At 33.5% G+C, this 26,652-nt stretch overlaps 1 protein-coding gene across 3 annotated transcripts in view; it reads right to left on the bottom strand.

Annotated features, from left to right (window-relative positions):
- The window catches only part of CDH8 (cadherin 8), a 534,859-nt gene that overhangs the window by 344,406 nt on the left and 163,801 nt on the right, over positions 1 to 26,652 (bottom strand). The gene's annotated exons all lie outside the window — the stretch shown is intronic.

The following is a 26,652-nucleotide window of genomic DNA, read 5'->3' on the forward strand; positions in this document are numbered from 1 at the left end:
TTATAGACTGAGAAACTGAACATCATAGAGGCAGAATGACTTGTCACAAAACTGATTAAGTATCTAAGACTGAACTTGAATTTAGGTCTTTTTGTTCCAAAACCATGGTTGTTTTTCCTTTCCTTAGAATTCCAAACCACCTCTGTTTCTTCATTGGTCCAAGCTAAGGACTCACCATTTTTATGTCAAACATTATGCATGCAACTGATCAGCTTAGCTCACTTGTAGCTCAGATCTCCCAAGTGAAGAGATGCACCACCTTCATACTTCCTAGTACCTGAGATTATATGAGTGAGTTTTGAAGCCAAGCCACTTTCAATCTGTAAAGAAATGAGCCATGAAACTGAGCCACCTTGCATTTTAAGCATTTTTAAAAGCATATTTTTGGCACTAATAATAGTCATTTGCTTTGGCCAAAAAAAAGAGTAATGTAAAATAAGTATACAGTGGCTTCCTTGTTTTCTTTTTTTTCTCTCCAACTTCCTTCTCTCCCTTACCCATCAGAATTCCTACTATCATGGAAGAATGAATTTATTGCATGACAGCCTGAACAACCCTTAATCCTATATATTACAAGGAGATCATAATAACATGAGAAAATTTATCATTCTTTTTTTCTTTTGCAGAAAGACAATCAAATTCCTTAAAACTCATCTGGCTGTTCATTTGAATGCAATGATAATCTCCCTGAATTTACCAGTTCACTTAGGCTCATGCACTGAGGAATGATGTCTAAATGCTTTCTATTTTAAAGAGATCAATCTTTTGGCAATTAAGTATGCAACTGCAAGGTTGAAGGAGGAGGGGATTGAACAGAAACCATACAATCTCAAGTCTTGTAAATATTTATGTGCCTAGTTTGCAAACAGAGTTAGTTTTGTGTAGTTCTATGTGTTTGTGTCTGTGTTTTTCTGTGTGTGTGTGTGTGTGTGTGTGTGTGTGTGTGTGTGTGTTTCCTTCTGACTTATGGACCAATCTGAGCTAAGACAAAAGTAATAAAGCACTGGGTTGGAATGTAAGAGACTGGTTTATATTCCTGACACCTCTACCAATTTACTGTGTGACTTTGGGGGAAAGACACCCTCAATTTTATGGACCTTAACTTCCTTATCCTTTAAATGAAGAAGGTGTTAGGGCAACAACTCTAAGATCCAATCACATTCCATCATTCTCTATTTCTAAGAACACCCTTTGAAGTAAATAGCAGTGAACAGATCAATCCTGGAGGCTAGGAATTCCAAATCTGAGAATTGAAAGGAATCTTAGTGATGACTTAATCTAATTCCCTCATTTTGTAGATAAGAAAACTGAGGCTCAGAGGAGCAGCAACTTGGTATGGGACCCAAAGATATCAAATAGCTTTAACAGAATTCAAATGAAAATCTTCTAATTCCAAGATGTTGCCTTCAAGTTGAAAAACAAGCTATGTTGCGTAGGTCTTAGGCAGAACGCTGGCATCCCAAAAGCTGGATAATAATAGTTTAATAGTACACTGACATGGAGCCACTAAAGCACTGAATACAGTATCAAAAGACAAAGATTCAAATACCTGAAATTAATATATTTGTATATACTTGCTTTTCAGTCATATCTGACTCTTCAAAGCATTCCAATACTTTCCATGAATTTTCTTCCATTTCCTTCCCCAGTGAATTTAAGCAACAGATGTTAAGTGACTTACACCTCACATAACTGGTAAGTATCTGAGGCTAGATTTGAACTGTCTTCCTGACTGTCCATCCATCCATTGTGCTGTCTAGTTGTCCCCTCCTCTCTCCCTTCCTACCTTCATCATCATCATCATAATCATCTTCTCTTCTTCTTCTTCTTCTTCTTCTTCTTCTTCTTCTTCTTCTTCTTCTTCTTCTTCTTCTTCTTCTTCTTTTCTTCTTCTTTTCTTCTTCTTCCTCTTCCTCTTCCTCTTCTCCTCCTCCTCCTCTTCCTCCTCTCTCACTCACTTTTCTGTCTATGTGTATGTCTGTATATATATATATATACACATATGTATGTATGTTTGTACATAGCTATAGATATAATTTCCTTCAAACTCTTAAAAGGACATTATGTGGAGAAAGAATTACAATTATTCTACACATTTTATAATATAGAATTAGGAATAATATGTCAAAGTTACAAGGAGACTCTCTTCCTAATAAGTAAAGCTGTCCAAAATGAAATATATTGACTTTGAGATATTAGACTAACTTTCCAGTGTTATAAGGTTTTGTTGCTGGGTAGCTACCTCAGTGGATAGAGTGTTCCTGGAATCAGGAAGACCCTAGTTTGAATATAGTCTCAGACATTTAATTAACTATGCAACCTTGGACAAGTCACTTAAATTCTGCCTCAGTTCTCTATTCCTATAAAATAGGGTAATAATAGCACCTACTACCCAAAATGTTGTTAAGAGCAAATAAAATCACAATTGTGAAATGCTTAGCACAGTGCCTTGTATATATTAAGTACTATATATTAAAAACTATTAGTAATAAATGTTATTCCCTTCCCTTCCTCACAAACATAGTATGGTACCTGGAATAAAAAAGATATTTAATATATATTTGATAAACTGACCCCCCAATTTTATAAGTAAAAAATGTGAAGGTCAGAGAATGTCTGTCTCTTGACCATGGCCAGAAGACTAGTCTTATCTTGAGAGTGTTATTTTATTCTCATTTTATAACTGAGGAAACTGAGGCATACAGATAATGATTAAGTGATTTGCCCAGAGTCACACACCCAAGAAGTATCTGATTCTAAATTATAATTTCTTTTCCTTAAATGAAGGGCACCATTCAATTTTATTCTTCAAAGCTAGTAAGTGTTCCAGTGGTTAGAGCATTGGATCTGGAATCAGAAAAACCCGAGTTCAAATTCAGCTTCAAACACTTCAAGTTACCCATGCCATGACCAAGTCACTTAACCTCTGAATGAGAAAATATTTGTAAAGTATTTAGCATAGTGCCTACCACTTAGTAGGTACTTTAAAAATGTAATAATTAGTATTATTATTCCTAACTCAATCTATTAGCAATCTATAGACTGATAGCTGCATTGGGACTTAAAGTTAAAAATCAGCCGGTCCCTGCCAATGAGAAACTGACATTCTTATAGGAGGGAACAATATGTGCATCTAGTCCCTCACAGGATTCCAGGAACATAGTAGGTATTTCATAAATGTTTACTGACTGACTGTCAGATAAATACATCCAAAATTTTCTTCTAAAATAATTTTAAGAAAGTCAAGAGGACTATCAGCTAGGAAAGGTCCCATTTAGGAGATGCTGTACTAGTGCAACTTATTCCCTAGGGCTCTTATAAGATAAATCCTTTGTAAACTGTAAAGCACCAGGGACAGGGGAACATTTATTATTATTATTCCCCTGCACCATAACAGAGACTCTGTGTTTCTTCTGATTTTTAACATTGTAACTTACTCTATAAAAATACATAGAAATTGTTTATATTATTTCATTGACATCTAATGGCAACAGCCACCTTAATTGCACAATAATGACATCAGAAAAACTTTCATCAGGTGATGATCATTATTCAGAGTATTCTGCCAAGGTGAGGCAGTGGCAATAGACCAGTGCCAAGAACTGAATTCTGTCCTCTATTTGGGAAAAAAAGGAACACATGACTGAAAACAAAAGAAAAGCAGGATGACTGCAGGGTACCTTATTTCCACTGCTAGGATTCATTTTGATAGATGTGGTGTGGAATAGCAACATGATATTCAGAGTGATGACTCTCTCACTCTGACCCAAGTGATTATTGTCCCTTTTCTATTCCAGGTCAAAGAGATGTATTGTCCCTTCACAAGCCTGGGGAGAGGAACATTTTTTTCTCTGTCTCTCCTGTTCTTACTTTCCCCAGAACTCAGGATTGCCAGGCACAGCTGAAGATGTTTCCTCTCCATCTATCTGTTTTTGTTTTGTTTTGTTTTTTATTGAAGAAGACATGTGCGCTATTATGCCTGCATGGCTAATATTTAGTGGTTGTTTGTTTTCATATGAACTCCCCCACCCCAAAAAGAATTAAGTTTTAAGAGCCTGTGGAGTATATTCTCTTTTCAGTTTATTTTCTGATCCACTAAGAAATGAATTTATATTCACCAGGTCCCTTTTGTTTGAGAACTGCACAGGAATCATCCAATCCTAAAATGTTAGAGATTGCAAAATAGAGAATGTTTAAACCTAGAATATCAGAGATAGAAGGAATTTTTAGAACATAGAAGATTGAACCTCAAAGGATTTTTAAAAAGATGGAAAAGCTAAAAGAGTATTCAGAGAACAGAATGTTAGGCCTTTCAGGGATAATAGAACATACCCAGTTGAAGACAGAAGAACTGTTAAAACATGAAATGTGAGAAATAAGAAGGAGTATGAGCATATAGATTAGTACTGGCAAACATTTTAGAATTTAGAATTTTAGGGCTACCAAGAATTTTGCACATAGATCACTGGGCTGGAAGGGATTGTGGATTATAGAATACCTTAAGGATAATAAAGAGAAGAGTGAAAATTTGAACTCAAGTCCTCTGACTGAAAAATTTTTTGTTCTTTCCATTATCTTGCACTTCATATATTTATCAGAATTTATAAAGAGAAATATTTCACTTCAATGTGGGGAAAATTTCAATAGACCTAACCAAAAATGTAATGGATTTGACTCCCTTTGAAAGGCAGTGTGTTCACTTTCAATGGTAGTTGGGCATAAGGGTTCTGTTACAAGATTTACCTTCCTAGGGAGTTCTATTCAAGAATGGTTTGGTATAAATAAATTCTGGGATATTTTCTAATGCTTAAATTTTGTGAAACATTCATGAAGTTAAAGGAGGTGTATTGTTGTGACACATGTGTAGTTGAAAATTCTTATGATCAGTTTCATTTTTCGCTTTGGAGAACTATTTTTAACAAATAATATGGACATATTCCATACCCTACCTCATGTAATATCGCTTTCATCTTCTGGTCAGTCAAGAAGCATTTATTAAGATATTATGCTCCACATAATGTAATTGATGTAAGGGTTGATAAAGATTTAAATGCATAAAAATTGGTTCATTTTTAGTGATCTCTAGAAACTATGTGATCCTTTTCAAGGAAAAGGAAAAACTAATTGGTATCCAAACAGGCTAAGGACACTTAAGAACCTTAAAGGGCTGGAGGAATTTGGGTAGATGTTGGTTTAGCAATAGTCTAGTGAAAGTAGACTTTGGGCTCTGCAGTATCAGAATTTGAATCCAGCCTTTATACACGTAGATCCTGGGAAAAATCATTTAGACTCAGTTTTCTTCAGGTTTTTTCATCTATAAAATGGGTATGATGATAGCATCTATCCTCCCAGGATTGTTGAGATATCAATGTGTTGTATTATCAATGAGATAATACTTGTAAAATTCTTAGTGTAGAACCTGAGACAATGTAAGTGCTTAATAAATTCTTATTGCCTTCTCTTTGAAGAGGCATGTTATGAATCAAGACAAATAGAAAGAAAGCTTCAATGGAATGTTCTATTCCTCCCATTCCATAGACCATGTTATTATGGACTACTAAGAGGAAACAGACAACTCTCAAAAGAAAGAGATAAATCAGATACAATTATTGCTCACACTTAGACAGATGGAAACAGAAAGATAGTTACCTTAAAGAGGAAGCCACCTCAAGGATCTCATGGTTGAGAGTCATACTAGCTAGGGGTGCTTTAAGATCACACTTATATATAATTCAAATAAGGGTTCAGAGCCCTTATTTGAATTATATATAATGGAAAGCTTATAAGCACTCTACAAATAGAGAAGAGGTACCTCTATAACCAGGAAACATACTTTCATCTTTTCCACACGTCTCTACAGATAAGCTTCATGGGATTTGAACTGTAAGTCTGAGGCCATTATTCTTGGGGACTTTATATTTACCAATGGGAAACATGACCCACAAATTTTTGAGTAAGATGTTTTTGCAACAACTATTCCTATATACTATATAACTAAATACATTTGCCAAAAATTTTATTGATATTTACTGACTAATTGAAATTAGAAAAACAGATAAAGATACATGAACTATACAGTACTAGAAACTGTGTACTTCAGGTTTACCTCTAGAATATTGAAGGCAGTAATTTTCTAACTATTCTCTGAGAATCCAGCCCAACAGTGGGAGTGAGCGTTGAGGACAGGTGTTCAGAGAAAGAATATAACAAAAGGTAATATTTTTTGAACTTTCCATAATCTCCTTAAAAGAGAGAAAAATGGTAACTGATCAAACTACATACACTAACCTTGCCCCATTTGCTCACAAGATCAAGTTCTTTCTTGCCTATCCTTTTCACTTTGCTCCCCTCCTCTCCTCTCCTAAATCCCCCTCCTCTCCTGAATAGGAGAACTATGTTCAAGAATTTGAAATTTTCTCTTGTAGAAGAAGACCTTATTTAGATTGTTCCAAGAGCACAGAATCAATAATATCTGAAATAGCCAAGAAATCTTTGTGAGTTTAATATCAGTAAAAATTCTTAGCTGGAATTCCAGTATCCAAAAGTAGGATGAGTTGCCTGGAAAGAGAGTGGATTCCTCCTCAAGAGAAATCTTCAAGTAGAAGCCAGAAGACAACTTGCTTAGAAAGTTGTATACCCTTTTTGGCATGCATTATACTGGTGCCTATTGAGGCCCATGGAAAAATGAATTCATTAAATGAAAGAACGTATGAATAAACATATATATATATATATACTCATATATAAGTACATTAATGTGTATTTGTATAACTCTTTAAAGTATATATTTAAGCATTAGGGCATTATATATACTAGGTACATGATAGCAGGTAGTCCAAAAAGACTCAGTTCAGTTTTAAGCTAGTAAAGTTAAGACTTTTGCACCACTTCCAAATATGCTTATTGAATTGAAATTGGTCTAGTAGTTACAATATATCTATTAAAGGCAATTCATATGTATATCAAAGTATTTTCAATATACAAATTGAATTTTGGTTAAATTTCTCAAAAATCTGGCAAGAGAATGAATGGCACCTATAAAATATTTGACCTATATATAGCATATCAGTTTTAAGTCAAATTTATAGCATTTAAGAACTATGTGTTTCTGCATTCTTTAATGTGCCATTGACTCATTTTCCTTGCAAGCAATCAAAACAAAGATTGAACTATTGTGTTTCTCCTCTTCTAATACTTTATATTTGGGTTTCATAGAATGACTAAAGGAAGTAAGAATGATAAGTCCTAACAATACTAAGTAAAGTCTAATAGATGACAGTAATTTACAGATACTTGTATGGAAAAGTAGTTTTTATAGTGTACCTTTCTCTCCTTTATGGCTAACAATGGCTATCAACAATAGTTGAGATTTGTAAAGGTAGGAAAAGAGAATGGGTTAGGAGATATGATTAAGGTTTACTTAATCTACTTTAAAAAAATAACCTCATCTTCCATCTTAGAATCAATACTAAATAGCGGGTGGTTCCAAGGCAGAAGAACTGTAAGGTGTAAGTAATTGGGGTTAATTGACTTTCACAGGATCACACAACTAGGAAGTATTTAAGATCAGATTGGAACCTAAGAGTTCTTGCATCTAGGCCTAACATTCTATCCACTGAGGTACCTAGCCATCCCTGATAATCTGCTCCTCATTCAAAATACTTCTAAGTGTTCTTTAAGAAAATATCTGAGCCATATTTCCTCAAGTTAATTTTTCAAAGATAAATCTGATTTAATCACAAAGTCAGATATCTCACTAGAGTATTATGAGAAATAAATATTTTTTTTACTTATTTATTTTTTTTAAATGTCACTTTCAGTTGTTTGGTTGTTTTTTTTTTTAATAGAATCTCAATTAATATCATGCCAGATACCAAGTTCTGTAGAACTAGTTTGGTAATTACTATAATATGTAATCAGGAAGTAAGAAATATTTTGTAATTTTTCTGCCTTTAGCATTATCAGTTTAGAGCTGAACATAATTTAGTGATCAGCTTGCCCTACTCCCTAATTTCCCAGATGAGAACATCAAGTCCTAGAGAAGGGAAATTATTTGATAAACATCAGATCAACTAAAATAGGTAGATGCTAGTCTCAGACTTGGATTCTCTGACTCTTAATCCAGGACATTCCATTATACTTTGGACTAGAAGATGACCTGAAAAAAAGTGATATGTTTCAGTGAATATTGTTCATTCTCTAAAAGGTAATTATCATTGCCTAATAATGGAAATTTTTGAAAAATTAATTTAAAATATTTAATATTATCATAAAAATGTTGGACTCACAATCATCCTTGAAAAATCTCAAATCTCCAGTCCCAAGATGTTGGATCCTATGACAGTAAAGATGTTCATTGATCATTTACATCCCATTCCTTTCAGGAAAAGACAACCATGATGTAGATGGAATGAGAAACTATATCAATTGTGATTATTTGAAGAAGCAGAGAATGTTTTTTCCTGAGAAGAGAATATTTTCGGTTGAGAGTTGGACCCATTGGGAATTCATGAGTATCTTGAAGTATATGAAAGCTTGTCAGATGAAAAAGGGATTCAATTTATTCTTCTTGGCCTTAGAAAAATAGAATTAGTGTGAGTGGATAGTATGAGCTATGATGAGGAAGATTCCAGATTAATGTAAACAAAAACTTATTAACAGTTAAAAGCTCTGTAGATGTAGAAAAAAAATTTCTCAGAAAAGAGTGAGTTCCCCATTACTAGATATTTTCAAGTGAAGAATGAATGACTGCTTGTTGATGGTATTGTAAAAGGAAACTTCTGTTAGAACAAAGATTGTACTGAACAATTTTGTAGTCTCTTCCAACTGAGAACTACTGCTATTATGAGTGGAATCAATTGAGCAAATCAATCAAATTACCATATCCCACCTAAAGTGAGTGATAAAATGCTGTACCTTGGTCTCCTCAGGTGAGAATGGAATTGGAATGAATAAATCAAAGGCATTCTAACTAAGTATGAAAAGACCATAATCAATTTATCTATTTATGTTCAAACACTGGGTAAATTAGAATGTCTACCAAAAGAGAGTTTGGCTAGGATAAAGTTATTACTTTTAGATCTATAAAATAATAGACTAATACAAAACTGAGTAATATTTAGAGATTACATTGAAAAGTAATCAGGGAAGCGTATTCTAGCTAAATATTCCGTAACTTGGGGGACAGGAAAAACAAACAAACATTAGCTTGCATGTTAGTTACTACAATCCACCCACACTACTGATTGGAAGAGGTTATTCAGAATTCTGGAGGATTCTCATAGTTTCTGAAATTATAGTAGAATCTTTGTAATAGTTCTCCTCTAAGTTGTTAACAGGAGCCAAGGACAGATAAGATACAGATTCATGGTTCCATAAAAGCCTAAAAAAGATAGACTATGCATAAGGGGAAATTAATGGACATAGACTTTCTAAACTTGGGCCCATTATCCACATACCTCTGAATTTGGGGAAATGTGTAGCATAGACTTTTGATGGAGTTTTGAAATAATTATTCCAACCATGTAACCTCAATAAACACCCCTTGTTAAAAGACAAATAAGCCTGGAAATATCCCCATTGTCTGGATGAAAAGTATATATGTGAGTACTCATGAATACTATTCAACCCATGAACACACTGGAATGAAAATTCCTCAAACCCTTTGGTTATATATATACTTAGAATCCAAAGAAATGTAGTATCCATGTTTGGGGAACAAACTCATCTGCTCAAATAGGAATGGAGATAGTCATCTCAGAACATGTAATTACATTGTAAGTAAATTCAAAATCTAAGGCTCACTGATTCTAGAATTCCTTTCCCTCACACCATAACTAACATTGCCAACCACCTGAAACCTCATGAAACATCAAGAGAATTTCCTCTAGAAAATGAACATCTCTTCTGACCATGTTAAATGCCAGCACTCTGGTTGGCAAAACCCAACATCAAGTAATTTTCCTAGTTGTGGCACATTTATTTTGTTCAAACCTACATTTAATATTTGTTATATCTTTAGATAGTAAAAGGAGTATAATTCCTTCTGAAGTAATTATAAATGTTAGGAAATACAGTGATACCATACACTCAAGTTTAATTTGTTCCATGGTCAAGCTCATAACTCAATTTACTTGTTTGTTAAATCAGATTTCTCCATTTAAATGAATAGAAATGCAATTAATCTGTTCTGTCCCCAAAAACCCCCCACAAATTTTAGACATTTTTAAATATGAAAAATCATAAATTCATATTTACTATTAATGTATTATAATGTTTTATAGCTTATATATTTGCATATTATGTATTATAATTTATAATATGATTTATATTTATATGTTATTCATTTTAATTTATAATATAATAAAATAATAATTTATAAATATAAAATTAAACAAACTTTATAAATAACAAATAAATAAATTTCTAGATATAAGAAAGAATGTAAATAAATAAACTTGTTCATGAAATGTTATTTACATTCAAGGTCAGGCAAGGATCCTGTCAAGGTTCTCATTTCATATGCTATCACATAACATAACTTCCTTTCTACACACTGAATGCTACATTTAATTACAAAATTGACCTTACATATTACTTATGATATGTAACCTTATCGCTAAACTTAATTGATATTATTTGCTTTACTTAATTATCATTATTTTCTTCATTGAATTTTGGCTTTTTTGCCACACTTCCCTTGATTTCACTTCAAGGCTTTTTCAATAAAAACCATTCCATGGAAGTTTGTTTCTTCCTCCTTTTCAGATTGTTTCGATGTGTGAAACAAGTGTCATTACACAGCTCCAACACATGACCTGTTGCAATTTTTCTGGGTGTGTCTTTTTAATAATTGGTTTAATATTTTTTCCCAAATCCTCAACATTTCCTTAATCTCCATTGGACTAATTACTTCATCCACCTGGGGCCCCTCCAATGTCTGCTTGTGACTTAAAGCAAAAAATCTCAGATCATCACTGCTCATGTCTCAAATTGTGACTAAAGTTGATCATATATCAAGGTATTATTGTAATTTTATATGTTAAATGAAAAGATTTCTTTTGTTCTTCATCCTCTTAATTCTTCTTGTTTTGTTTCTTTTCTTTTCCATCTCCCCTTTCTCTTCCTTCTCCTGTTTCTCTCTCTCTAAGAACTCTCTCCTCTATTTCTCTCTTTATGTCTCTCTTTTATACACACACACACACACACAATTATCGAATTATCGAGTGTCCTCACTGTCCCCTTAATGAAGTCTTTCCTCTGGAATCAAGAACAAGTCCATTACTCTTTTAAGCAGTAACCCCTCATATAAACAAATTATATTTTACAAGCTTTCTCTTCTTGAGGTTAAACAACCCCAAGCCATTATCATATGACCTGATTTGAAATCCTCCAATTATACTTGATATCTTCCTCTAGGTGTATGTTCTAGATATAACCTGACTGCCAGAGAAAATCAGATCTATAACCTCCTTCACTCTGAAACCTTTACTTTTATTAAAGTAATAAAATTACATTAGCTTTGTTTTATGTCATTAATTAAGTTTGGAAACCACTAAAAGCCTCTGATCATTTTCACATGATTATTATTGAGAAATACCTCCACAAACCCAATATATTAAGTGATTTTTTAACCTAGTGCAGTCCTTTATTTTGCAAACCTCTTCTTTTTTATTCAAAAACTGTCAGATACCCATGTCATTATTGCTTAAATTCACACAAACTTGCTTAGAATGTAATGCTATCTTCTTTAGGCAGAATGGATACCTCACTCCACACACTATCTTAGAGTTTGTGAACCACAGATATAATAGTCATTCAAATCAGGTAGAACAGCATGAAGCCAGATGGTTTCCTTTTGAGAGTGTTTATTTCAAACCACATGATTTCCCACCCATGTTTTTTCCAAGAATTTCAATTTCATTCAAGTCTTTCTGAATCAAACAAGACAAAAAAAATAATAAAAATCCATCAAAAGATTTTTTCCTTTTTCAATACACATCTCTTTTAACAATTCTATTGAGTGCTATTGAGTTCATTTTAATTCTAGACCATTGAATGACTAGAATAGAATCATGAACTCCAAATTAAAATAAAGAAATGTGTTGAGATTAAGACAATATGTAACTGAAAATGTATTTTAGTCTATTGAACTTGTGTGATAAAACTAAAAAAAATAATTAAAAGAACTATGAAAACTGAACCACTTAATTACTATTTTAATTAAATATCTAAGCATGAAATACTCTTTCTATATTCTGGATAAATTCTGAAACTGCTATTGTCATGATCAGTCAATTAATTTCAACTTTTACTATGAGTCCATAAGATTTTAAATGATACATAAAATCATACATTTTGTAGTGCCTAGCTAATGCTTGTTATCTAGATAAACGATTATTTAATGTTAGTACTTGAACTTTAGTTACATATCTAATACAATGTGTTTTAATCTATGGGAAAATAGATATATACAAAGATATGTATCCCTAGCTGTTATATTCTTTGTGTGTATATATATATGCATATAGTAGATATAGTGACATAAAGATAGATAGAATGATAGATAGTGTTTGAAAAATATTAAAAAAGGAAAGAATGTAGTCTAGAGGGGAGGCTTGGACCCTGAGGTATGGAGAGAGGGAAAGAGAGGAGAAACCCCCCCTTTCCACAAAGGTGGGTTCAGGGGAGACAACAGCTATAATGAGTTGGCTCAGAGAGAGGAGAGGGGATTTGAAGATGTTCCCCATTCTGCCTTCCCTCCTTAGCTAAGCTTCTCTCCCCAATTTTCTCTTATCCATTTTGTCCCCCCTCAACTTCTTGAGATCAAAAGATCTACCCTTGATTCTGTTCACTCACACTCAGTTTGGGGAGCAGATAACTTTTAATGTTAACGCAGTCAGATAATACAAAAGGAATAACAGGCAGGGAAGAATGGGAAAAGGAAAGTGGGAAACAAATATAGCCTGTCATACTTTACACATAGATATGTTTATGTATCTATATGTATGTATAAGAAAGCATATATATATATGTGTGTGTGTGTGTGTGTGTGTGTGTGTGTGTGTGTGTGTATTTCTATGTGCGTATTTTACAGCATTAAAAACATTCCCAGAACATCTAAAAGGGAGGAACCCATTTGGGAGAGGACAAGACCTTCTTCTTTGAGATAGAAGACATGGTAAAGGAAAGAATATTTGGTGTTTGCCTACCATATAGTTGGGAGTGGCTTCTTTTCTTTGACTGAATAGCAGGAACTATCTTCATCTTTATATCTACCTAAGTGAGGCAAAGTCACTCTCTTTTCCAGGATATCCAGGAATGAAGGACTTATTATCTCAAAGCAGGCACTACATGTATACTATGAGGTAAAAGAAAAGACCTTAAGGGCTACCTTCCCCTTTCCTGGACCATGAATTCCCAAGAAAGACAAGCTTTGGTCATGTTTTGTTTGTACTTTTAAATTCTAAAAGCAGAGAGTAAGATCCCCCACTTAAAATATTAAGCTCTAGAGACATTAATGCCCAGAATTCCATAATAGATGTTTCAACCAATATAGCAAGGGAGCCAGGAGAAACCAAGTTCCTAGCCTCAAAATCAGGGATATATTTTGGGCTTGGAATTTTCAATTAATAATGCTCTATATTAACTAAGTTAAGCCTTGAATCTAATATTCTTCACTTCCCCATGGACTCAACCAGTATTGGTAGGATGATGCTCCTGATGGGCTAGGGAAATTTGTTTTTTATTTACATTTTAGTTACATACCTTTGTAAAAGTCAATCTGAATGTTACAAAGTTAAATGGATCTGGAGTGCTTGGACCAATCAGTGGAAATTTGTGCCAAAGGTCAAGGTACCTCTTCAATCTATTCTGGATACTAGAGAACCATGGGGAAGGAGGACATGGTACACACTTGTCCATCAGGTAGGGTGGGTACAGAGAATCACTGTTATTTATGTGTGCATGTATGTACACAGAAATGTGTATATGTATCCCATTTGTGTCAAATGTAAACTATCACTAGTTTGTATGTGTATTTAGAAATATATAGATCACGCATGGATATTCTGTGATTTGGTACTCCAGAAAACATTCAGGTATTCTGTTTCAAGTCTCTTTGTCATGTGGTCAGAACTTAGCAAATATACAAAACACCTTAATGACTCAACCTTGGTCTCTTACCTGTCTGGCTACACTCCAAGGTGGAGGTAAAACTACTAAGTCTTTAGCTGGGAAGAGCACTAGTGACTTAAATGTTCATACTTATGTTTACATAAAGGTATGAACATAGGATCCTGCTATTGCTTCTTACTCGGTGGTATATTTTTTCTGCCTTATGTCACACACACATATCTGGCACAAAATGCATAAAAAACCTCCTTTTCAAGATGAACTAGCGTCTGATCTTATGATCTCAAAAGGCTGAGAAAGCTCAAGAAATCTGAGTTGAGTCCATACCAAAGTTTGTTAACAAATAAACAAACAAATCTTGTTTTCCAGTCAAAGCAACAGTACAACCAGAACCTTGCCCAGGATTGGATTGATGTTAGTTCCTAAAAGTAAGGACTCATCTATTTGCTATCCCACTTTTGAAAAGGAACTTGATATGTTAAATAATTTGCAGCAATTATTTTCAAAGTCTGAATCCATTCTATTCAAGAAACAAGATAGTATGGTGAGATTCTGCTCCTATTAAAGAAGTATAGGTTATATTTTTATACTTGCTTTATCTTCTCATGGAATATCATTTAATAAAAGTTAATTGATCTTAATTGTATACATCATGTTGAGGTATTCATAAATGAAATCAATCCTACTAAGGACATATTAATGGCATTGCCTAGAGGATATTGAAGTGATAATTGGCTATTACTTTCAATAACACACAATAAAATGGAAGTTTGAACCAATAGAATTAGAAATATATTTCTAAAGCTCTTATGTAGACTACGAATATATGTGTATGTATATGTATATACATATGTGTGTGTTTGTGTGTCTATTGTATTAATACATGTAACCACAAAGGGATATATATGCATTTACACACATTTACTCACACACACATATATATATAAACATATATGAATACAAATTTATACATATATAAGGTGTTCCCAAAGTTTTAATGCAATTTTAAGATATTAAAGATTAAAGATTAAAACTAAAAATTTGGGGAACATATTCTATAAATAAATGTAGATAGATAGATAATAGATGCATGGGCCAATGGATAGATATGCATATAAATAATATACTTTCACCTATTATATCTGTATCTTCAAATGAATCTGTGAACTCACAAGTCTGGACTTTCCCTATAAAAGCAATGCAAATCACAACTCTCTGTGCTTTCCCATCCTGTGTGAGTCCTGATGTGTTTACCTGTTAGGTTGCTACAAATGGTCCACTCAGTTTTCTAGGGCCCTTTCTCTCTTTCTCATGACATTATGAGAATATGAACAATATATCTGTGTATCAATGTTATCCCTCATCCTCACTCACACCATGGGACCATGTCATCTTTTTATTATGCTAATATATTTTCTTATGGGCATCCTTCACTCAATTTCTTCTTTGAAATTCTGTTATATGTTGTACTTTGCTTACACATTCCATGTACCTCTCTGTTCCTTTATGTGTGATACTCATTTTAATTCACTAGGGGATATACTTTCTATGATTCATCATCACACAAAAACACTGGTGGAATACTGATATTTTTTAAATCCCCCTGAGTGATATTGTGACTAAATAAAGAAATTTTGTGATTTCTTTAGAATAATACAATCTGTTCCATTCTAGCTATTTCATTCTGGACACTGCTTATCTTCCCTTTGTATTGTTTTTTGAAAATATGCAATTTATAGTGGATAAGTCCTCTGAGTTGTTTATTTAACAACATGTCAAAATCTGTACAATAGAAATTCGCCAACCACTTGGACTCTGCTATATGAATAGTAAGACTGAATATTTTGAGTGGTTACAGGTCTCTTCCAGGACTTTCTGCAAATCTGTGAAAAATAATGAAAATGGAATGATTGTTGCTGTTGTTATTTCAGTCATATATAACTCTTTGTGACTCCGTAAGGGTTTTTTTTTTTTTTGGCAAAGGCATTGGAGTGGCTTGCCATTTCCTTCTCTGGTGGACTAAGGTAAACAGAGATTAAGTGATTGGTCCATGGTCACACAACTGATAAATGTCTGAGGCTGGATTTGAATTCATGTCTTCCTGATTCCTAGCCCAGCACTTTATCTACTGAACAATCTAGCCTCTTCAAATAACATATATTATCTACTAATTAGAGAATCTAGAGGATCTTAGCAACCACGGAGAATACCTCTTCAGCTTAGGATTTGTACTTGATTTCTATCATAGTGGCAAACCTTTACTATCATTTGATGTTATCTGATGCTTTATGCTTCATGGGTTTTAACAGGAAGTAATGGAATGAAATTATGTCTGTTGATATATCTTTTTAAGGAATCTTGAATAATCACGATCCATTTTTGGAGAAGTCTTTTTCAAAAAGATCCCTTACATTGGTGTGTTCTATTTAACAAAGGTTTTTAAGGTAACCAACAAATCATAAGTGTAACATAATCATATTCTATTTAATTCCCATTCTTCTTTGTAGTGGTAAGGATGTGATCTAATAGGGAATAATTATTTTGAGTTTGCCTTTGCCCTAAAGATGCTCTCATCAAAGATACCTTCAATATTTCTATGTAAAGAATTCTCTTTTTGTAAGTGCAAAATGAGGTATATGAGTCAAGATTCAGAGTTGACCTCTGTCACCTACTTTTAGTATTAATATGGTTCAATTTTTTTATACTTTGGTATTTGTCCTTCCTTCAGATAGCTTATGAATTTTTCATTCAGTAACCAGACAATTGCCTTGCCTATAGCATGGGTATTCTCTCTCTACTATTTATTTAATCTACTTTTTCCCCAATCTTTGGTTTCTTTAATGTCATTTCTACCTTCTATGTAAGAATATAGAAAATTAGCTAATTACTTAACTAGATGAAGAGATATATTGATTTCACAGATAGACACAGATAATATAGATGTAGTTATATTAAATTTAAAACACATCTAAAAAATAGCAAAAATATGAAAAACATTGTACCTTATTAATATAAAAATATGAAATTGAAAGAACATTCACAACTATGAATTTCTGACTATTTTCCCATCTATATCCAATTTTATGAGAACATTTATATATGCTTTAAAATTATCTGTTATGTGGATATCAGGAGAATACGGGCAAGCATTTACAAGTAGTGCTCCACAATAGATCATATCTTGATAATCACAAAATTGACTTCAAGATGTATAAAATACAACATTGCATTGTGCAAATATAAATCATACATACAAATGCACTGAACAATAACTAGTCATATATATTTATGTGAATATATATGTTTATACAAACATATATGCATACTTATATTTGATATAATAAAACACTACTTTTAAAATTCTCTTTTAAAAAGTGTGTCATTCATGAATCATAATTTTACAGATTCCCTGAAAGATATAAAAGCAGAGCTAGGGATATCAAGGGCAGAAAGTGTACTGCTTAATTATCATTTGATCAAATGTCAGGTGAAGTATAAGATAGAGATAGGAATACATACAAATGAATAATAAAATTGAGTTTTTTTCTAATATTCCTGGTATTCATTTCTTAGGTCAGGTTTACCTTCTTTATTAATTCTCTTTGCTATTCTTTAGCTCTCCCATTTTATATCTTTTTTTTTTTAATTTCTTCCAGTTAATCTCAAATCTTTGAAACCAATGGATCTTTTTGTTTGTTTAGTTGTTTTTAATCTACATAAACTACTTGTTTCAAGGGTACTTCTTCATTTTTGTTTAGTGTTTTCCTCTGTCTATTCATGTCTTAATTTCAGTTTCTGAGCCGGAACCTTGTACTTGGGTCAAACTTTGCTCTTCTTTGTAGATAGTATTGTCAGCCCTTCTTGGTCATGAGACTAGTGCCTAGGATAAGTTCCTTCCTTCTGAAAGAATTCTCTGGCCGTGCTTCTTCCTGTTCTTTAGGCTCAGGATGCTTTTGAAGCTAGTTTGCACCTATACGTAACTATAATCTAGGATCATGGAATTGTTATGCATAGTATTTGGGTCCTTTCTTCCATTTGGGTTTAGCAACTTCTTTGCACTATATCTTCCATCTATCCTGGATAATCTATGGCCAGGATTTTTTTTGAGTCCTACATTACATGGAAGAGTTTATAGCTGATTTTCTTCTATTTTATTCATCACATTCATTTGGTATCTTTTTTGAGCTTTAGGAAGTGTTTATGGGTGATCCTGGCTCCTGTAGATCCCACCATACCAACATATTCTCACAGTCCTTTACTTGAAGTTATTGAGAAATTAATTTATTTGTCTATAGATACATAGAAATTATGTTGGAGGCAGAATTTGAACCCAAGGTGTTTTTAACAGTGGGGATACAGTTCTATACAAGATGCCACTAAGGAAGTCATAGCATGTATAATTTTTTTCTTCTAAACACCGAATACATTATGATATCTCATATGGTAAAATAACATCATTTTTTAAGGAATAGTAAAAAAAAGTAATTTTCAATAAGACCTTATAGAAAATTCCTTCTTGATCAATAAAATTAAGATTTAAGATTACTCCTGTTTTTCTATTGGTCACTACTCTGTTTTTCCATACATCCAACCTCTGTGTGTTTCTTTCTCTGTGTCTCTGCCCATCTGTCTCTGTCCCTGTCTCTGTCTTTGTCTTTCTTTGTCTGTCTTTTTCTATTTCCTTCTGTCTCTGTCTGTTTTTCTATTATATGTGTTATAGTATAGTTGTTTATATTTTTTCTTCAGTGGGTACTTGAAAAGGAAAAAAATCTTAGAAATCAAGAAAAGCAAAAACTAAATAAATAATTTAAGAAAATGGTAAATTTTAGTTAGATATAAGTAATAATGAAGTTATATTTTTCCCATTCAGGTTCATGGACTCCCAGAAATTTATCCTTTGGCCATTTGGGAGGGATTGGCCGCAAGGTTAAGAAACTCTGCTTGAGATGAAAATGGGATCAAAAAGTTCAGCAACTCTGTCTCAATTGCTTTTCTCACTTGAGTCAAAGGTCACATTTGAGAATGGGCATATTGTTGCTGAATAGAGGTAGCTTGGGGAAGTCCACATTTCATAATGTGACCTCAAATGTAGCTGTGAATTGACACTCACTGCTATTATTTATATCATCATCTCTATTGTGATAAAGAGGCTTCTTTGGACTCATCACTCAATATTTTGACTTTTTCATCATCGCAATGGAAAAATAAAAGTTCAGGCCTAAATTAAATTAAATAACAATGATTTGGGTGATGACTGCAACCAAAGCACACTACAAGGAGCAATCACCAAAATACTCATTCATCCTATTCCTTCCCAGTAACTGGTTCAAGTTGGTGATACAATCAAAAGGCACAAAATAATTATTAAGACAATGGCACTATGCCTATATGTTTGAGAACTCAGAAAACAATCAACTCAACTCTAGCTGGTTAAGTGATGTTATGTGACTCCAACATTGACTGATGGAATGAGTCTCTTCCAAAGATTCTGGGTAGAGTCCAAATAGAATATAGATTTATTCTAGATCGTGAGAAACTCTCAATGTTCCTGTTGTGTAATAAGTCCACTTTGATTATGTCAAGCTCCAAAACGTTGTTGAGTCTCCTAAATGAGGTATGTAATTACTCAAAAAGACTTCAGCTTAATTATTCCCATAGGAAAAAACAATTGGATGAAGGATGCCTATTGAGCTGGAAGGACAACCCATAGTGCTGCTTCATTAGAACGTGTCTCCTGGACAGACCCTGTCTATGGATAATGAGCCTGAACCCAAATTTGAACAGTAGGAGGAGATCAAGTTAGAGGGACTTTGTGGATCTGTGAAGTGATTTTAATGATCCCAAGTTTTTTTTTTTTGTTTTGCTTTCTTTTGTTTTTTTGCCCCCCCCCACCCCCCATGGAATGAAAGTGCATATTCTCAACATTGACATTTTTTTCTTTTCTGCTCATGCTGAATGTCTGTGAGCTAAGCACAAAAATGGTGTCCAAAGAAGTAAAGTTGTGTTTCTTTTCAAAAAGAAAATCAGTATAAGAAATTGAAACACATTTCCAAGAAATGATTGTATAGGACAAGCAGCATCACAGTTATCATGGGAAACACATCTCACTAGAAAATACATATTTATCTAGTAAGAATGAGGGATAACGGATGCTTTACTAGTGTCTACCCAATGCCAAGAGATCTGGAGGAGAGCATGCAGCATGCTGAGTGTACTTTTGTGGAGGATTTAGAAAAGAAAATGGATAACAGACACTCAGAATAAATTTTAAAAGCAGTCATACTAACATTGAGACAGATATCATGGATCAAGGATTGGTCATAGGGTCAAGAAGTTGTGGATTCAGGTTCTGCCTTTGGTACATAGTGATTCCTCTTAATGTCTGAGTTAACTCACTAAGAAAGAAGTTGGAGAAGTGTTGCTAAACTGCATTGTTAAATGGATTCTTTTCTTTGAGAGTTTTCTTTTTTTTTTAACCATTTGCTTCCATCTTAGAACTAATACTATGTATTGGTTCCATGGAAGAAGAGGGGTAAGGGTTAGGCAATGAGGGTTAAGTGACTTGCCCAGGGTTACACATCTAGGAAGTATCTGAAGCCAGATTTTAGTCTAAGACCTCCTTTTTCTAGGTCTGGCTCTCTAACCACTGAGAAACCTAGATGACTTGGAAGTTTTGTTTTGTGTTTTTAACAATGATATCTAAAGGGGAAAATTAGATAGCTCAGTAGATAGAGAGCCAGGCCTAGAAACAGCCAGTCCTGGGGTCAAATAGAGCCCCAGGAGCTTCTGAGCTGTGTGACCCTGGACAAGTCACTTAACCCTAATTGTCTAGACCTTACTGCTCTTCTGCTTTAGAACCAATACTTAGTTTTGATTCTAAGAAAGAAGGTGAGGGCTTAAAAACACACACACACACACACAATGACACTTCAAGTACAGTGAAAATAACAACATTCACAAGACTCATGTACATAAAATAGCACTTTTAGGTTAAAAGAGTATTTTTCCATACTAGTTGAATGATGAGATCACAGATTTAGCAAAGTTGTTCATTTGCTTTTTCATGGTACTTTGTGTGAATGGGCAGCTAGGTAGTGTAATGGATAGAACACTGAGCTTGGAATAAGGAATATTTGAGTTCAAAACTGGCCACTGACACTTACTTATTAGCTGTGTGACTATGGGCAAATCATTTAACCCCAATTTGTCTCAGTTTCTCCACTGTAAAATGGGCATACCCTGAAAAAGGAAATAGTAAAAGATTTTAATTTCTTAGTTAAGAAAACCCTATGGACAAGTCTATTGAATCATAAAGAGTAGAAAATGACTGAATGGCTGGCTGACTAACAGCTTGGTACAAAGCATTAGGGATGGCTTTGAAGGACATGAAAATGGGAACTCAAGTCCTGGTGGTGCTTTAAGTTTTTTCCAGAGACCTTACTTTATAGGAACATGGACACATGGGCACTGGAAGCACCATTTCCTTCATTTTACAGAATAAAAACAAACAAGAAAAAAAACAAAGAAACAAAAAACTAAGGCTTGGCCCCTGGAGTAAGGGAATGTCTTTTTTGTATTTGTATCTTTTAGAACAGAGCTTGGAACACATGAAGTGCTTAATAAATTTTTCATTCAAGTATCCTTTCCTTTATCCATCTATTCATCCATCCATCCATTCATTCACATGGTTAGTAAGATTTAAATCAGTATTCCTGTATGGAAATCTAGTCTTCTGTCCCTTATACCATATCACCTCAATGGAAAATAGGACACTGTCTCTTCCTTAGGGACCTTACAATCTGATGAGAAAAGATGGTTAGGTAAGGAACAAACTTTAGGCATCAACTTGTGGAATCTCCCTATTTCATTTATCCATAAAACATTTTTATTCCCTTTGAGTTGTTATGGATTGGGGTAGGGTCTTTTGTTTTTATGGTTGGTTAGTTGGCTGGTTTGGTTTGGTTTTCATCCTAGTAATTAGAAATAAAAATGTAAAATTCGATTTATAATAAATATCTGCAATTATATAATTAAAAAGTGATTAACATCTTAAACATATTTTTGGTGAAAGGAACTGATATGCAGGCTGAAGATGCATATTTTATTTTCATCTGGAATGACTGGTAGATAATAAATCTGGGAAAAACAATTGAAAAGTAAAACCAAACTCTGATATACCAGCACCCTTGCTTGACAATTAAATGCAACGAAGACTATTCAATCTACTTTGTATACTACTTCTGTAAATAATACTGCTGCAACTTTCTTCCATGGAAATTGTGTCTCTGTGATGTTTTAATGTATTTCTAAAATAGTTCAGCTGTCATTTGTGAACATATAGGTATATATTTTATCCTAGGAGCTTATAAACTGGCAGACAATTATTGGATATCAAGTACATTTCAATTTAATACTGGCAAAATTTACAATTAGAATTATTCTTGATGTTTTATATAATGAAATGTGCATGCATTCACTTGCCATCCCTAGGGATTATAGCTACAGAATCTAGCATTTCTGAGAGGAAAGGCAAGAGGGAGAAAAAAAGAAAAGAAAGAAATGGAGAAAATATTATAGCTGTTGATATTCATTGTGATATTCACCTTCATGAGAAATTAAAGTAAAAATTCAAATTCATTGGTAAAATAGTGAATGCTTTTTAATCCACTTTAACTGACTAGATACAAGATGTGACTGTTCCAGTGTTTATATAGAGGTCTTTAGAGACAAACTGGAAAACTTTGATTCTTATCCCCAGATTAAGCTTCTCTAAAATAAAGCATGTCTGAATTGTGTTTCTGTTTATTTGCTTATTTGTTTAGCTTGTGTTTACAGTCTCAGGGATTATTTTGAATGGAAATTTTCTGGAAAATAAAAAGAAAAGTCAGAATTCATTAGAATAAAAGGAACTGAAAAAGGAAAGAAAAAAAATTAGGTAAAGCTGCTTATAGGTAAAGCAGGGTGCCACCATAGATAGAGCACCAGGCCCAGAATCAAAAAGACCTGAGTTCAAATCTGCTTACCAACTTACTAGACATATGACAATGGACAAATCACTTACCCTTATTGCTTCAGTTTCCTCATCTATAAAATGAACTGGATAAGGAAATGGCAAACTACTCCAACATCTTTGCCAGGAAAAGGCCAAAAGGAGTCGTAAATAATCACATGAGTAAACAATAACAAAAGTTGTTTAAAAGATACTCATTCACTTACTCTTTATAACTATATTTTAAAAAGTGATCTAATAAGATGATGCAGCTGCCCTGTAGCATTTTTTTTTATTTTTTGGACTGTTTTCAAAATTCTTTCCTGAGTATTCAAATTCTTTAAAATTCACATAGGTCTTTCCTTTTCCATGCAAAATCATCACATTCTTTGGCTGTACTCAGAAATAGTAGTTCCATGTAAATTTATAATTATATTATTTTAAAAAGCTTTTCAATGAAAATTTATGTTTCAAAATACAATGAAATGTTCCTTTGACTATATGCACTTAAATCATAAGAACCTTAACAACATATTAAAAACTAATAGTAGATCTTGAAGCTTCAGTTTGTGGTAAAGCAAGAAAAATATTGAATTGAAAGCCTGAAGATTTGACTTCAACTAATGACTTTGCCATATGCTACCCATGGAGCTTTGAGCAAATCAGTGGGCATTTCATGTTTTTTTCATCTATTACAACAATAATAACAACAAAAGCAACAGAATTTTCCTGCATTATGTCTAAGACTTTTGCCACTTCTCAGATTACATGGTATAACCAAACCAGCTGCCATTATTAGGCACTCCTTTCTGTAGGCATTGAGTTCCTTCTCTGGCTGTATTTGAATTTTGCTCTCAGTAACTATTCCTTCCTCCACTCCTCAAATGGGTTGCCAGTCCCCATAAGCTTTAACTTTCTCATTTGAAAACTGAAACCATTGGACTAAAGAACATAAATTTGTTGTTGGTGGTGGTCCATCTTTTTTCATAAAATGGACCAGTAATATCCTGGGTGATGTCTTGACTTGAACATAAGAACCAAAAATATCTAGAGAGAGTAATGACTAGGAAATCATTACTATAACCCTTACATTACTTATAGGAAAACTGAAACCCAAATAGATAAAGTAAACTGAGATCGCTACATCTGCCAATGAAGGTTGTTATTTTCTGGATGGGAAATGGCACACATTATAAGGCAGCTGTCCACAGTTGAAATTTGCTTGGGAATTATTAGGGATTAAGGTTTAGCCCCAAATGCTGGGGCTCAAAGGAACACTGTTAGCAAATTAAATAGAAAATTATCAACACATACAACCATATTTATTTGTATATTTGTTGTACTTTCAAATTTATTTGGATACCTCTTAGATTTAAAACCAATCTAAGGATGTACTTGCTGCCTTTTCCCTTTGAATATTGATCTCATACTTTTGCTTCCATATTTGTGATCCACATCCTATTTCTGGCCACTTTCTGCTGATTATATTTTGGGAATCAAGGCTTTAGTCTCACCTGATTTCCCACTTGCTTCTAGCCTACTGCTCTAAGAATAATTACCATTATCACTGCCAAATATCCCTGTCCAGTGATGATCACTCTAAATTACTACAGGCTGCATGGAGGGCTATTAGGAATAGCTTTTAGGGGACAAGTGGGTAGCTCAGTGGATTGAGAGCCAGGCCTAGAGATTGGAGGTCCTGGGTTCAAATCTGCCCTCAGACACTTCCCAATTGTGTAACCTTGGGCAAGTCATTTAACCCCCATTGCCTAGCCCTTACCACTATTCTGCCTTGGAATCAATGCCAAGACAAGAAGGTAAGGGTTTTAAAAAGAAAAAGGAATAGCTTTTAGAAAACTCTGTTCTTGTACTCAAATTGGAGCAGGATCAAGAGTAAAAAAATCAAGGTCACAAAGGGGACTAATGTCTGCTTCAATTCTGAGTTTATTTAAGTTTCCCGACTCTTGTTACATTTTTCTTTAAAAGGGCTGTGGTGGGCTAATACAATGTCTTTATTTTAACCTCATTTAGAATAAAAGTATATGAAAAAAGAACTTCATAATACAACACATACAAATGCATATACATATATAAATACATGTGAATACTAGAGAGGAAGATAAAGTATGACTACTGCTAATTATGATATTATCCTTAGAATATTATATTCCATTAATAATAGTTTTATATTCCCAAATCTAAAATCCACAAGTAGACTGTAAACATCTACAGATTCAGGATTATTTGTTATATTTTTGTTCCTTCTACTCTCACAGTACCTAACTCTAGCAACTGAAGCAACAGAAAATGAATAAATTACTGATTGCTTCTTAGTTTATTGGTGAAATTCCAACATACTCTTTGCTCATGTCACTCCTTGACTCAAAAATCATCAGACTTTTCATTTCCTACCAAATTAATTATTTTAATACTGAATATTATATATAAGATCTTGCATGATAGGGTTCCAAACTCCCTTTTGATTCTTATTGAATACTACATCCTTTGGTATTCTTTGTTCAGCCATCCTCATGTATTCCACATCTAGTCTTCCCTTTATTATTCCTACCTTTGTCTTTGGAGGTCCTTCCTTTCCTTCAGTGGGAAATTTTTGTGACTTTTCCATGATGATTTCCCTAAATCACTAGCTGGATGTTGATTTATCTCAATTTATATTTATTATTTACCTTTCCTTTACACTTAATTGAACGTTCTTTCCCACAAACCATATGTGTCCTTGAGAACAATGTCTGTACTACATCATGCCCATGTTTGTAACTCCCTTAAGGTACATGGAATCTTAAAGATAATAAATATTTGTTGAGCCAAAATGAATCAAATATTTCATATAGTTACTTAGTTCTCTGCATATTAAAAGTCTACTATAATTATGTTCCCCTTTGTTTTATATCACATTTAGTTGTCACATTTTATGTGAATACCTTTTGAAAACAATAGGTTCTACTGTTCTATCTCTAAAGAGATTTCTTTTCATTTGATTTCTGAGCTCAAGTTGGCTTGCCACATTAAAGTAAAGTTAAATAATAGGTAAGATACTCAAAAAGTAGTTATCTAGTCACTGGCCTAAAGCCTCTGGCTGATCGACTAATCTACTTCCCAGTGTCTAGTCTTGAGCTCATTCTCCTGTTTTTGGCTTATGACAATTCAATGTAGACTTTTTCTCCAAGTGTGTAAGAGCTACATCTGCATGAGAATATACACAAACAAATAATTAACCAGAAAGCAAATATCAATAGGATTAGCCTAGCATGTTGGAACAAATCTTGATAAATCCGCCTCAGTAACAATACTCTAACTACATCACCATGAATAGAATATAAATTCAGCCTATTGAAGTATTGTTGTGTCAGGAAAGATATTTTAATATAACTGCTAGTCAGCTTCTATTATTGGGGGAACTGAAGCTATTGAGCTGCCAATGGAACTTGGGCCAAAAAAGGGAATTTGAAAATGCAAATTTCGGAGAAGACAGTCATAAATATCTTTTATTCATCAACAAACCCTCACTG

The sequence above is a fragment of the Monodelphis domestica genome, chromosome 1, assembly GCF_027887165.1.
Source record: "Monodelphis domestica isolate mMonDom1 chromosome 1, mMonDom1.pri, whole genome shotgun sequence".
Classification (NCBI taxonomy): domain Eukaryota; kingdom Metazoa; phylum Chordata; class Mammalia; order Didelphimorphia; family Didelphidae; genus Monodelphis; species Monodelphis domestica.